Here is a 14566-nt window from a genome sequence, read left to right on the forward strand (position 1 = left end):
CCTCTAGCGGTTATAATAAAATTACCGGCATTCCGGTAAAGGCGCTAGAAACAATAACAAACCTTGTACAAGAACATGCGGTTGTGGTGATAGCGGTTGTTGATGGTCTCTGGTTTTGTATTCAATGAAACTCCATCTGTACGGACGGAGTCGACTAACCACTGCAGTATTAGCATCAATATCAAGGTAAGTTTATAGATCTATAAAAGATATGTATTAAAGCTTTATTCACACTTTAGTAGCCTAAAAGTTATAAATATTTGTTTTCTGGAAGCGTGTTAAAGAGTAGTGTATAATATTTTTTTGAAAGAATAAGATGTAATTTAGGACTTTTGGTTTCTGTAATTTATGTTTTATTTTAAAAGTTGCATTTTTTAAAACATAAGTTTATCATTTGAACCTGAACTGGTATGGGCTCTGGAATGTAGATAATAGTTAGTGTTTTGACTTGTGTTTTTTTAGTTTCTAATGACCATGTAGTAAATAGATATATATGTTGTATTTATTGACATGGACTTATGTATGGGAAATTACCAGAACATGCCTGGCCTAAATATCATACCCTTTGATGTAAACATATCTGTTTATAAAAGTTCATATAAAAGACTTATGATTGTACAGTAAAGTTAATGTCACAAGTACATTCAAGTGTAGACCATTTATAACTCTGGAGTGTAAATTCAGTTGGATTTTTGAGCCTTTTTTAACAATATGATCAGTCAATTATACTCTGCATGGGTGAGGTCTTTGTCGGTTTGAGCCAGATTTGGCTCATCACCCCTAAATATGATTACTCAATTTTAAAATAGTTTCATGGAATCTTAATGAATACCCCAGTGTGGAATATTCATTCTAGTATCATCAGCCAATATTGTTTGATAGAATTTATATAACAATGCCAATTCAAGTTAGTAGTATATTCAAAAGAATAAACAATACTGGTATTTTGATAAACTTATTGAATAAACGAAATGTATTCTGAATTCAACCGTTATATAACCATAGTTTGTACAGTGTAGTCTGTCTTTTCCAGTTGCATAATATTTATATTGAATTCTATAGTACTCGTACCTATATTCTCCACCAATAGTTTATGTATATGTAAAATTGTTCTATAAATCTGTTTCTTGATTCAAACGGTGATTGGCGCCACAAAACAGTGGTTTTAATCTTTTTATCATGTTTGCTTTTTGTTCACTTTTTTTACTGGTATAAGTACCAAAGAGTTTAAACACCATTTATTTGGTTTGTAAATACTATTCAATTGGTAGGTATTAGATATAACCTCTTCACTTTTTCACTGGTATAAGTACTAAAGAGTTTAAATAGTAAATACCACTTTTGATCTGTTTATTGGTCACAATAATCCTATAACTTTGTAAATGACTTCAAACCCAAAATTGATACCCAGCCTATAACTTCCTATAAGTTACGTCACAAGCTTTGTTTTAATTTTTAGCCAAGTGAAATTTTATTGTTTTATAATCTAAACTTGCATTTAATCTTCATACGATGTGTCATTTGTGGTTTGGTCAAGTATTTCTTTGTTTAGTTTCACTTTGATTTCTTGGTAATGTTTTAATCTAGAATAGCAGCAATGTGTCATTCTAAACTCATGCTTTGGTTCTGTTTGTTGAAAGTTTGTCTAACTGACACTTCTGCTATTGTGTTTATTTTCTGCGAAACTATTTCAGTATTCAATCGAAATGTAAATAATCGTAAGCATTTTTGAAACAGCAGAGAAACTTCTTAAACAGTCAATGTATTTTGCTGTAAAATTCTTTTTAATAATTCATCTCACAGGAAAAATTTCTTTATGGCTTTCATTCTTTCTTTTGTTGCTTAGGCCATCTGTGTATTCATGTTCCAAAAGATAATATTATTTCTGAATAGTTTTTTGGATAATACTTTTTAATGTTGAGTATAGTGGTTACTGTTGCATGTTGTATAGCTTAATTGACTAATGGGATTTACCTTTTTTTTTAATTCCAATTAGTTAATACTAGCCTATTGGGATTATAAGTATTGAAATTTATTATTTAAGTAATAAATTTAATAAAATACACAAAACTATAAAACTTCACCAAAAATCACTTAGTTTTTAATATAAACTTTTTTTTAATGCAGATTAGGTTTCCACTCAAATTTAAATAACAATGCATACTCAGGCAGCTTATATTTATATTTAATACATTGTTTTAGGAATAAACTAATTATTGATTAGTTGATTACTTATTCGTTCAGGGGTCTTTATTCTAATTGCTAATTATTGTGTAATTTATTTTTATTAAGTAACTTCAATCTAGAGGCCATTACGGGCAATTTGGAGTATAATAGATTTCCCATTTATACTTTGTTTACTCTTACTCGTTGTGCATATTGAAAGTAAATTACGTCTTATAGTTTTTCACCCTCTGTGGTAACTCGGTTTCGTTTAGTGTTGCAATCATGGGCAACTTGCAATCATTATCTTTTCGCTGAATAAGACACCCTCGATTTTGCGAGCTCTGCAAAATTAATTCTTTGGTAATTTGACTAGGCCGTTACACAGCATCGCGCATAACTGGATCGCTAAATCGTTCCAAAGGTATTTTCTCCAATCGTTGTGTTCCAGATTTTGGCCTGGAATTCGACATGTGTTCTGGTATAGACTAGTTACATTTTCCGTGACAGCGATGTCGGAAAACCTCTTGTAACCTGCGTTCCATTGACCCAATACCCGCATATTTTCAACATAACGCCCCTCTGTAAACACGTGTTATTTGCTCGTCCGCCAACACGAACTTTGTTACACGACCCACGGTTTCCTTTACCGATAATTACTTCGTAAAATTTCAAGAACATTTTGTGGAAACTTCCACACTGTACCAGCGCCACGCCGCCTAAGAACGAGCCGTGTGCAGACTCGCTTCCTGGTCCTGTTAACGCGTTTTCATAAAAGCACCCCCAACCAAGAGTGATTAAAAGCATGTATGTTTTATAACCAAAGTCACGTACGCGCAGTTTTAACGACCAATATTAAAGTGGTGTTGAATGTTTTATTTCCCCAACGTTTTTTAAGTTTAAATATGTGGTCGAAGCACACACACCAAACTCTCTGTAATATCGAGCGTAGTCTCCCATAGCCATCGGTTTCAAGCCATCGGTTTCAAATTTGATGTATTTTTTCCGAATAATGTTTTCCCGTTATTCGACACCCTGTTAATAATATGAGACTTCTCAGTGTTCAATACCCTATCTTTTGTGACGAATCCACGCCTTTATTACGCGTACCACAGCGCGGCCCAGTTTTTTAGCTCTTCGCGTCTTTGTTGGGACTTTTTCGGACAAACGTCGCGCACAATGAGAGATTTCTTCGGCAGCAACACACAAGCTGGTGTTTTTCAAAATCCGTCTAGTATTTCATCGTTCGCGTAGGCTGGGTTCGCGAAACAAAAGCTCGGAGTTATTTCAGTTTAACTGAACAATTTTCATTGCGAAAGTCAGCCGGGCTGTCTCCAAGCGCGCGTGTTGTTTCGCCACCTTTGTACCTTTCGTTAAAATTGCCTTTTCCAGCTTTCTGTGGAACTGTTTCCAATATTTTTGAAAACAACAATCTCCGTTTGTGACGGGCGAATTTGTCGTTTTTGCGTGGCTATCAAAATATTATCGCTTGCCCCAATTCAAACCCGTTCTTTTCAGTGATGTCGTAAAAATTGAATACTTCAGTCGAGAACGTAAGAAAACCTGCCCTTGAAATTCCTGATTCCAATGTCCCGCTGTATTTTTACTGTAGGGTTTATAATATCACGGAAACGGTTCAGTTACTAAGAAGTCTCTTGGTGGGTATTTTGACATTGAATTATATCATACGGCGTCTTTTACCAGAGTGAACGTCATTTTAGAGTCTCTTTAGACTTGTTATTTCTAGGGTCATAGTCCCAAAATACGTCAATTTATATGAGCTACAAAAAGCAATTCAAAGCTAATTATAAAACGCCATCTTTGTACCCCATATCATAACCCCTAGCTTAAAACAACACACCGAGCAAGTTTTCTATTTTCGGAACATTTTCATTGCGTTGATTATCCGTGTTTTCTCTCCGCCAATATTTAGCAACGATGGGCACGGCCGGATCATACGGTCGTTGACATGACTGTAATTTCTTGTCGCGCCATCAAGTTTGTATGAACTTTCCCTGGTCCACTTGGTTACGACAACGCGTTAAAAAAATGAATCACAAAACGTATTTTGGGCGTATTATTAACATACTAGAAATACAGCATATAGAGTTCACGGCTAGCCAAAGGGATGCTAATAAAACTCGCAAACTTAGCTGTTCGAATTACCGCAGTAATAAAAATACCGCCCTAAAGCAAGTCACCGAAATGGTAAAAACACTTAAAGAACCGTAAACTGTTCGAATACATTGCGGCTGGTTGGTATAACGAGAACTATGTACATCTGTGCCTGTTTTGTAGGTAACAGCTTTTTTTAGTTTTTTTCGTAAAATCACAAACCATTGGTATCCGATCGAAGACTGTAGTTTCCTTAACTCGAGTAAATCACCAATGCAAATTTTGCTTTGCCCAGTTTCGTCGAAAAGGCGGGGAAGTTGTCACATATTGTGCGCGTTTCTTGTTTTCGATTTAACATTTATAACACATAAGCCAAAAACTAAATTTCCGCCCCGTGATGTGTTCGAAGTGTTTAGAAAAATCGCCAGCTTTGTTTCGCGACTGTAACTATAGGTACGATGCTGCAGAATTTGCGAAAATCGAGCTTCAAGTGTATAAGCGCCGACTCCCATTTTGGCCGCATTTTATCGTTTTTTTTTTATGTAAAGGAGGGAATGATCCAGTGCTTTAAAAACCATGTTGCGGTGTGGAACGGAATTCGACCAGCAGCATTTTTAGATGAGCTCCTTTCAACGAGTGTTCCAATATGCTCGCGGTTTTTTTCCTTCTTTTTATGCCACCGCAGGAATATTAATAATCACCCGCTTTGACCCCAACGGTAATTGATCCGTTACATTTTCAAATGGAAAATAGTCTTGTTTGTGTATCATTACGCAATTTACGTGCATCTCGGACATATATTGCACTTTTAAATGCACTACTCCGCGTGCAATTAGTGCCTAATTGTTGGCCTCTTAGTTTTTCGTTTCGAAACGCCTGAAAAGCTGCTTTTAAAAACGTAATTCTACTGAATGGTTTTGCCCTGGGCGGAGTGCGTAAATTATGAGTGCTGCAAAAACCTTTTCGAATAGAATTTTACAGTTTAGAATCACTTTACAGTCGTTTCAATACCCTTGTCCTGATGGTAGCACATTTTTCGGTAATAAATCCAAGGGTGTCAGACAGTTGTAGCTTTAGCCAAGACACGAGATGCCACTTTTTAATGTATTGTTGGATGTGGTCCGCATATTTTAAACCTGGAAAATTATTATTTCTTCTGAGTACAAATGTATTTAGTATATGGTTATTCGCCGCACGGCCGTGTTTTACTGAATTTAGCTCTGATCGTATGCTACGGGAGATCATTTAAAACGGTTCACGTTGATACGGCAGATTAATTGGTTGTTTTTTTATTTAAAGGTCGTTCGGTATGTTGACATTTCATAACCTAGCTACATAGCATACGGCCGTTTCTACTTTCGCGGTTCATTTTTCTACATTGAATCAGAAACCTTTTTATACGTTGTACGTTATACATCGACGGGTATAATTATTATTGAAGTTTTTACTTTTTAACAAAGCGCTTTTGGCGAGTTTCCCGTATTTTTCATAATACGGAAAGGGTTGCTCTGTGTTCTTTTTTGATCACATTTTGTGCAAATGTGTCAACCACAGTTGCAAGTAAGTAACCAGATTGTATTTTTACTATTTTGGTTGTGGCAGGGTAACATTAAAGTATTAGCTGTAGTTGTAAATCTATATGTACGGTTGTAAAGACAACGACAGGAGAGACTCGACAGTCAAAGCTCAACGCATATTCAGTATACAGGGCGTTTTGATTTTGTATATGCTTTGTATTTAGTACAAAATGAACACGTTTGACTGCGCTGGTAGACGACCTCGAAAAAAATCAGTTCTCTCCTACCATGGCCTGTAGAAACATATGTTTTTGCAGGCCATGATACTTCGTGGTGTTTGTGATGTTTTAGCGCTCGTGCTCATCAATTTAATGAGCAAGGGGACACGTCCCAGCTGTTACAGCAACAAGCAAAACATGGTTACTAATCATGGGATCGGATGCTCTGTTTATCTGGTACTTCCAAGTGGTGCTTGACGTTTTTCAGTTGTTTTGACAGAAAATTACGAAACGCCGGTTCCAGCGTGTTCCCAATCCACGGCGTATTGGTAAGCAAGCAGTGAAGTGGTGGAGAGCAGCTGTCTGGGTTTCAATTGTGGTCGAAGTGTTCGAATTGTTACCAAGCAGGCGTGTTTTAATCGTTTTCACTTCTAAGATTTTTCGACGAAGGTGAGTATGGTAGAGTGGGGGATAATGGGACATCTTTTCATTCTATTTCTCGTCCCATTGGTAGTAAACAAAGAACATTCAAAGAATTATAAAACAATATTCACGACTTCCATAGACCGTTGTTAATTGTTTTAAAGATCAGGACATTTGGATCTTATGTGCTAAAGGTGCCCCATCTTCCTCCACCCTACTATATATAGTTGGTAGCTTACAACGAGCGAAGAACGTCCGTTTTTTTAGTGGTTATCAACATTTCCTGCCAACTTGGTGCGTTTAGGAAACTGACTCGTTCAAAACGTGCATCACTGTTAATTCCCCGACCGAGTTACCGAGCAACAGCTCACAAATTTGGCAAACACGCAAAAAAGAAAGCGTGCAACTTTACCAGTCAGTCGTTTCACGGCCACGGTGTCCAGGAAGTGACGTCACCAAAAGAAATTTTAATGTAAACTTATAGTGTGGTTAGGTAATGCAAATTTTTGGTTATTTCTGCAGAAAAAACTTAACGGTGCATTTTTTGTCTATTTCTGTTGCAGAAAAAATGTTGGTTATTTATTTTAACGTATAGCAAAAGGACAAAAGCTCGCTTGATTTCGAATTTTCTATGTAAATAATCATGCACTGTTAAGTAATCTCAGCATAATTTCGTATAAGAGTGCCGTGTTAAAATGTAATCATAAACACAACGACGCCACTCCGCGTATATGCTTTCCGTTTGCTTGTTGATTTTCGGAGTAAATCTTTTCTTCAGCTCGCATGTCGTCCAGGTATTTACAGCCGCGTTTGCTCATAGCTTCGCGTTGAACTTTGGCGAAAATTTATGACATTCTCGATTTTGTCGAGAGCTATATATGTGTATACCCGCTTTAAGTACTTTAGTCAATATTGAAGGGACTTATTTTTGTGCGACCTCGCGGTCGTCTACTGCTTTCATATTTGGGCGGTTTATTGCGCCAAACCTGGGCACTGCCTTGTTATCTCAACTTTTTGTCCTTTTTGCAACGTTCCCGAAAATTAGTCAATGATTAAAAAGTCGCGAGCAGGTTTACAGCCTCGCCCTTTTTTCCTCTTTGTTGGTTAAAAAAAAAAGAAAATTAGTTTCGCGTCGCCCAATTTTCGTGTCGCGCCGTGTACTTTTTGCTCTCTTTATATTTGCCTGTCATAAATTATTAGCTAGTACGTCGGGGTGCGTTTCAATTTTCTGATTTTTACGACGCAAAACTTTGGACTCTGCCTGTTTTCGGGCCTGTTTTTTGTTTGCCCTCTCTCGCTTGACACAAAGGTTACATTTTTGTCCATTAAGTTTAATCAGCTCATAGTGTTGCAATCGACGTTTTGCAGATTAAGTAGCCAAACATGCAGCGTTAGCATTTCCGTGAACGAAACATTTAGTATACAATTGTTTATTCGTCCAGTTTTTACACTGTTTCTCAAGCTTAGGCAACGTAACTTATTCGCCAAAAAAATTTCATGTGCATAGCAAAAATAGGCCTTAGTCCAGTCATATGTATTTTTACCTATATGACGTGTAATAGGTACAAACTGCCGCTTAATTTAGAACCACAGCTCAGCATATACCTGCGTAGCAATTAATCCTTTATTTCCCGTTCTAAATTTGGGCGGCACGCAACAGGTAAGCCTTTACACAGCATTTGAACAACCTGTTAAAGTGGAAACTTACATAGAGTAGTTCATCATACGTGGCACAGCCAGTGTTGTCTTAACGTAATGTTAAATGTTTGGCTTATGGGTTATGCCTATAATTGCGGCGGATGTTTCGGTTTATTCCAGGGAATCGCTTTTCAAACTTAATCAGCGCCCAACGCAAACGGTAATGAGTCATTCTTAGCTTCTCCGTTGCGAAGCGCAGCTCCAAAACAAAAGATTTATTTACATGCACGCGCTGTTATTGTTTCGGTTCGAGATTTACATAGAAAAATGAATAGGGAGCCAGGAAGCAGTTATCTCTCGGTCCGATATGTGACGACAGTATGAACGTTTTAGCTTATATTGTTCAGGGAAAGGGCGTGTATTTATGGAAGGACTCCGCGAAGCTCGCTAACTTATCATAATGTGGCTTTTGCGAGTTTCCACTTATAGAATATGCACCATATACCTGCCTGTTTACTCTTAAAACAGCGGAAGGCTGAAGAGAGGTGACTAAGGAGTTGCGAAAAACGGTCATAAGAATGAATAAGAGTCGAATTGGACGTCATTCTAGTTAACTCCGCCGCTCAGTTAGATTGTATAATTTGTAAGTCGTTATGTTTTGCATCTCGCGTTCATACGCGGAACTATTTATACTGTTATGCCAGTTTAGTTTTAGTTTTACGACAGTCGCTTGCCTCGCTGTAACGATAATAACGGTTATTTCGTAACTCGGTGATTGGTTCTTCGTATACAGCGGCCTAATTGCAGTTATATGCCATAGCGAGTGCATGAGGGTTTAAGTTTAGCCCGCTGGTAGTTGCTTTTACGATACGCGACAACCTATAACTGCAGCTGTTGACAGTTTTGTCGACGGTTCTAATTTTAGGGCATTTGCAGATTGATAGCCGCGAGTTTATTGCGCTTTGTGGCCATTTACATCAAGGTCGTTACTTTCTTAGGCAATTGGCCATAACCAGCACATTTATTGTTTTTGCTTGTGCTTTGGGGTCGTGAGTAATTGTGACTCTAACCTCCCGTTGGCGCGAAACCGTCGTGCTCGTGACAGGTTTTACGGGAGAAAAGTGCATTATCGCTATCGATAAGATTACACTTAATTCCGCGGGCATTGATTTTTGCTGCAAAAACGCCATCGAATGATTGGGCCGTTTTTTATGGCGCCAACAAAATTGCTTTTTCCCCGAGGATTCGATTTTTGCTATCGATTTCGTACGCTGCCCTCACTATAGTTTCGGTTGGTAAGAAAATAAAACAGTATATTACAGCCTTTTATGTTAAGCCTGAGCGTTGCATATTGCATTACGTACAATATCGTATTTACTGTAAAGCGATCGCGATAGTGGTTTACAGTTTATGAACTGAAATTCTTGTTTGCTCAACCAACATCAAAATCGCTCTTGATTAAAAATGCTTGACGATATAACCATGTTGCAATCGTTTTGAGGTTCTGTTTGTCTGTGGGAAAGTTCTTGCTTTCGTAGAAACTGTGTACACGGTATGAAATATAAGAGGAGTGTATTATCCCCGATACGCCTTTGAGTTTGTGTTACAAAAATTCCAATTTGCTGGGAGGAAAAATCTCATGGTTCGTGCCGATTGCTGAAAACTGTCGGAGTAATTTTCCGGTGCCAGGACACGCAGCACTCGCCGCCGAATTCTGTTCTATTTTTGCTGATGAAAAATTGATCGGGCAGCTACGACATTGCGGTCACGTGGTGAAAGGAGCCCCCCGAGAAATAACGAAAACTACTCTCAACCCAGTAAAACGAGCAAATCTGCTTCTCCTCGGGCCTTGGAGCGTATTAACTGGTGCATTTGTTCTCCACCCTAATCCCCATTGAGCTGGTTGTTTCTTAGTTAATCCCAACAATTAGCATGTTTCTCCAATCGGTTGCCTCGTAATACCATATACGAGGACAATGGTACTGCTGTTGTTTTAAGCTGCGTTTCTAGCAATACTCAAAGCAGATGGTTTGACGAACCCTGGTTTCTGTTATTTTTTCATGCTCTTGTTGTTTTATCATTTTGTACCCGTAAAGTGTCGGTAATCGTTATCCGTGTGTGATCATGCATTTTGACCAAACTGTCTTGACCGGTGTCCTGCTGCGATAATGGGTTTTCTCTTTTTATGTTTTCGGGCAGTGCTGGACGCTCACATGCCTATAGTTAAATTTATTAGCTAAATAAGTCCATGCTAAAAACAATATCCTTTTTAAAATTAAAACCGGACGGGAAACTGGATTACTGTTAGTCGGATTACAGCTAAATCCGTCGTTTATTTCCCCCCGAAGTTTCTGTTCAATATTAAACTCTGCGCTTTAAAACTTTTACTCTCACTTGTTCTCTCCTATTTTAATCACTGGGAACGCAAATTTTTAATGCTCTTTGAGAGAAAGAAAGAGAGAAAAAGAGCAAAAATAAGGGTTGTTTGAGTGCGCATGGAGCTCTCTTCCAAATTGAAAATTTAATGAGTGGCCCGAGCGTTTCCACCTTATTTTTGCGACCGAATACGCACCGGCTGGAGCTGTCGTTTACAACGAAAACGGCCGTCGTCGATACCGAATAAATACGAAAACGCGCAGAGCTAAAAATTCTCTGAAATTTTAATGAGAGAGGCCACGGTTAGCGGGCAAGCCGAGTTGCGACAGGGTAAAATTTAGGGCGCCTCGCTGAAATGTAATGAAATTAGGACCCGGCCGATGATAGATAGGTCGCTGTTTTCTCAATAATGCTCACACCGCACGTTTATTGCAAGCCGACATCTGTTGTATATTAGACAGTTCCAACATCTGAGTGCAGCTTTATGAGCGAGTTGTTGGTCAAATTACGATTCCGCTGCCGACTGGATATTACAGAGAGTCAGGGCCAGCAGCTGAAGCGATTTATAGCTGCACTTTATATGATTAGAGTTGGCTTGACGTGTTTCGGGGTTGTGCCATAATTTGTTCTACCTGGCGTATCTTGAATGTGGAAACGGGCGAGGGTTTTCAGCATTCACTATGCGCTGTGGGAGCAACTTTCATTGAATTTTCGGTGTTGCTACGGCAGTTTTAACGGTTGGGTGGATCGTTTTCGGCTTTGTATTGATTGTGAACACGCAATTCGGTTTTATTTCAAATTGGGACGATTCGTCCCCAAAGGCCGCGGAGAGAGAAGCTTTTTGTTAGTTCGGCTTGAATCCCAATCTGCCTCTCTCTCGCAGTGTTGCCAGCTACAGTCGCTGGAATTATTTTCCCATAAGAGAACGCAGTGCACGTAACGCGAGAAGCGGATCAGCTTGTGGCAGCACTGAATCCGACGCCTTTATTGTCAAAAATGTCGCCGGGCGAAAAACGCGGAAATTCGATCTTGGCTCAAGAATGCTTTGGCGTTTACTTTTTCTGTTTTCTTCGGCGTGGAAACGGTTTTTATATTTTGACCTGTGTCGTATCGATTTCCTCCCATTGGTGAAAGTGCTATGCCGTTCTAGCTTCGTATTATTAGCCAGGAGACAGATTTTTGACGTTGCTCGCGCGGTAGGATAAAGAGCGTTGTCGTTATTAGGTTAATAAGGTTTATTAGATATATTGCTCCGTATTGGTACTGGCATTTTTGTGTGTAGGCAGAGTAGCAGCATTTTCAGGAAGCAGCTTTTGTCAACTAATGTAACCTTTTGACTTAAACTTTTGCTATGATATGTAACCGACAAAATGACATATACAGTGCATTGAAAGGTGACCTTATTTACTAAGCAGCGAAAATGAAATATAAAATGGAATAGTCAAGTAGTTAGTTAAGTGAAATAGCCAAAAGAGGCCAGTTACCACACCCTATTCACGTCATTCGTGCACCAAGTTTACCTTGTGTAGCAGAAGTAAATATGCACGGTAGCTCGAATGTGTGTCGAATTACTAATTCTGGCGCGTGAGAAACTTCTTTATCGTTTTCTAATCAGGAGATTGACGCGAATACTCTTGTTTCTTCCGCGAACAAAAAGTTTTTGTCTCGCCAATTTTGACGAGACATATCATCAAGATAAAGAACCTGGGTGGCAATGTATGTGGCTTTATTTTCACATCATCTGTGGCCTGAGAAGTTTCCTCCCGTTTGTATTTTCTGTATCGAATACTCGCTTCTCAGTTCTGCCATTAGCGACCGTTTTTTTCTATACCGTTACGTCATTCGAACGATTTCATGTACTTCACCATCACTGGTTTTACTCTCCAACCGAGCGGTTGGGTTAGGTCTGTATTTTGGACGGTAAAATACATTCGTAATGGTTGCAAGTGAGGGTGTCATACGCTTATCAGGCAAATGGATTCCTTTTCTTTTTCCGGAGTTCCGGAGATTGCAAAAGTTCACATGCTTCCAATAAGTGGTTACCGATAGCGCTTGAAAAACGGCGAGATAAAAGTCTAAATGGAAACAAAGCCCCACAGCTCAGTACTGTCGCAGTTGTCGCTCAGAAATAAGTTGTTTTCAAGTGAATGTGCGATAAAACGTGAAAAGTCTGGCAATTAGTCTCTTCGACTGCATGCCTTACGATAGGCATATTCAGCTGTTTATTGACCATGTTAGTTTTATTTGCCCATCAACCTTATCTCGCCGCCGCCGCTAATTTTAGCCCAAGCAGCAGCTGCCGTTTTCTGTCAGGGCGAAAAACGGCCCCAAACTCCCTGAGCGTGGATCGCGCTCAATTAGATAGATTTTCGTGCTAACGTCCGCCATTGAAATATGACAGAGCGCAAGCCGCTTTATCTGCGCCTGCAACGAGAGAGCGGAGTGGGAGCGTCGCTGCTAAATTTAGTCGGGGTCAGGATGAAGGAATTCTCATCTGATTACGTTTTTGCTGCTGCCTGTCATCAGGATGGCAAAAAACATTTGCGTTGCGTAACCTTCGCCGTGTTTGCCCGCCGTCACTTTATTCAACCGCCGCGTAATTCACCACTTGGACTGGTTTATGGCATGGCGTGCAATCAGCCGCAAGGTTTAATTGGGTCAGCGCTCTAAATGAGAAAAGCGAGCTTTGTTTTCCGTTAAATTACATCACTCAGGCGTCAAAATTCGTCAGTGTTTGCCCATCCAGTTTGCTAGCGCTAAATATAACCGAATCGACGACTTCAGCTGTCGCGAGTTTGAGGCAACGTAAAAAGACTGGCGTGATGACTTTTTAGTCTTTCGCGGGTTTAGCTACGTCTGCAGAATATGGGGCGGCTTATCCACATAAACCTATTGGGTGTAAACAGCTGCATTGAACTTTAGCAAGTTATAGTTACAGTGAATATAGACGGCTTTTGAGGTTCTGGACGCTTTTTACCTGGAAAGTTATTATCGGGAAATGAGATTCGACGCTGAAAGGAAGTCAAGTTTTCAGCCTTCTGTTCCAAAATGTGTGCTTGACTGTTTAACTTGACGTGTTCCCGCGACATTTCGGCACTCGGTGCGGAAAAGAGAGGAAAAAACGAAAATAAAACAATCGAAAGAAAAGCCGTTATTGGCGCAGCTCAATTGCCCTCAAAACTGTAAAGAGCACTCAGTTTAACGCTTTGCTTTGCGAGTGCACTAAAAAAATTGGAACTAAATTTTTAACCAAGTTATTTTGCAGTTGTATAGCGCTAATGTGCTGATCTAGCTGAAGTAATTCTCTGTGATAGACCAATATTGCATGGATTGGATTAATTAGATACGCAGACGCAACAGGATAATACTACAGCTTTGTAAGTGGATATGTATTCAGCACTATAGCATTGAGACAACAGTTTCGCAGTAATATACGCCATAGCCAAGTTAAGGTTATTTAACAATGACAAATATATTGTAAGGAATAAAAACTATAGTGAGTGCGCTTGCAGGTATACTTATAGCTTGTAACTTAAAAGTAAGCACGTAAAGGTTTCCTAATTTTGCTCCAAATTGTGTGTAGTTCGTTTTCGCTTCAACCTACTGAGTACTGATTAGGACTTAAAAAGCATGTCAAGTTTTCTCCACTTTAATGGCAATATGTGTCTAGTTTTTGTTGTCACGAATATTCTAGTTTTTGGCAGAGAGTGCTGCTGTACGATTTTGTTACCCGTTCACGGTTTTTATAAATTGTTCTTGCGTCTGACGTGCATCCGTTGTTGAAGTTCAGGCAAATTAATTTGGCTGTCGCCATTTTTAGTAAAACACGGTTTGCGGTGAATTACATGGTACAAAGTAGCTTGTGAAACACAGCGCCAGTGGTTAGTTGTTGTTATTAATCAATTTGTTGAATCAGCAAAGTTTGTGCAAGTATTCAATAGAGCTGTACATCGCATCTAGTATTATTAGCAACAGAAAACAGTTACGGTGTATAGGCCTACCAGTTTCTATTTTTTACATTTTTTTGTTGTTGCTTGATTCGGTGTTTTTACTATCGTTTACCGTTTTTATAAAATATTTGGTTTCGTTTATGTTAAAGCTCATTGTTCACTTCTG

The 14566-nt window shown here is 39.0% G+C and overlaps 1 protein-coding gene across 5 annotated transcripts in view; it reads left to right on the forward strand.

The window, feature by feature from the left end:
* Nucleotides 1-31: 31 nt before the first annotated feature.
* The window catches only part of LOC149743321 (zinc finger protein castor homolog 1-like), a 40544-nt gene continuing 26009 nt past the window's right edge, over nt 32-14566 (forward strand). Inside the window, exon 1 of one of the 5 annotated variants that reach the window (XM_089875737.1) lies at nt 32-186. The gene's annotated coding sequence lies outside the window, so the exon portion shown is untranslated. Of the gene's footprint in view, nt 187-6487; nt 13828-14566 lie in introns of those variants that run through there. The other 4 variants (XM_089875775.1, XM_089875746.1, XM_089875728.1 and 1 more) reach the window with 4 other exon arrangements.

This window comes from Ciona robusta, chromosome 1 (genome assembly GCF_009617815.1).
Source record: "Ciona robusta chromosome 1, ASM961781v2".
NCBI lineage: Eukaryota > Metazoa > Chordata > Ascidiacea > Phlebobranchia > Cionidae > Ciona > Ciona robusta.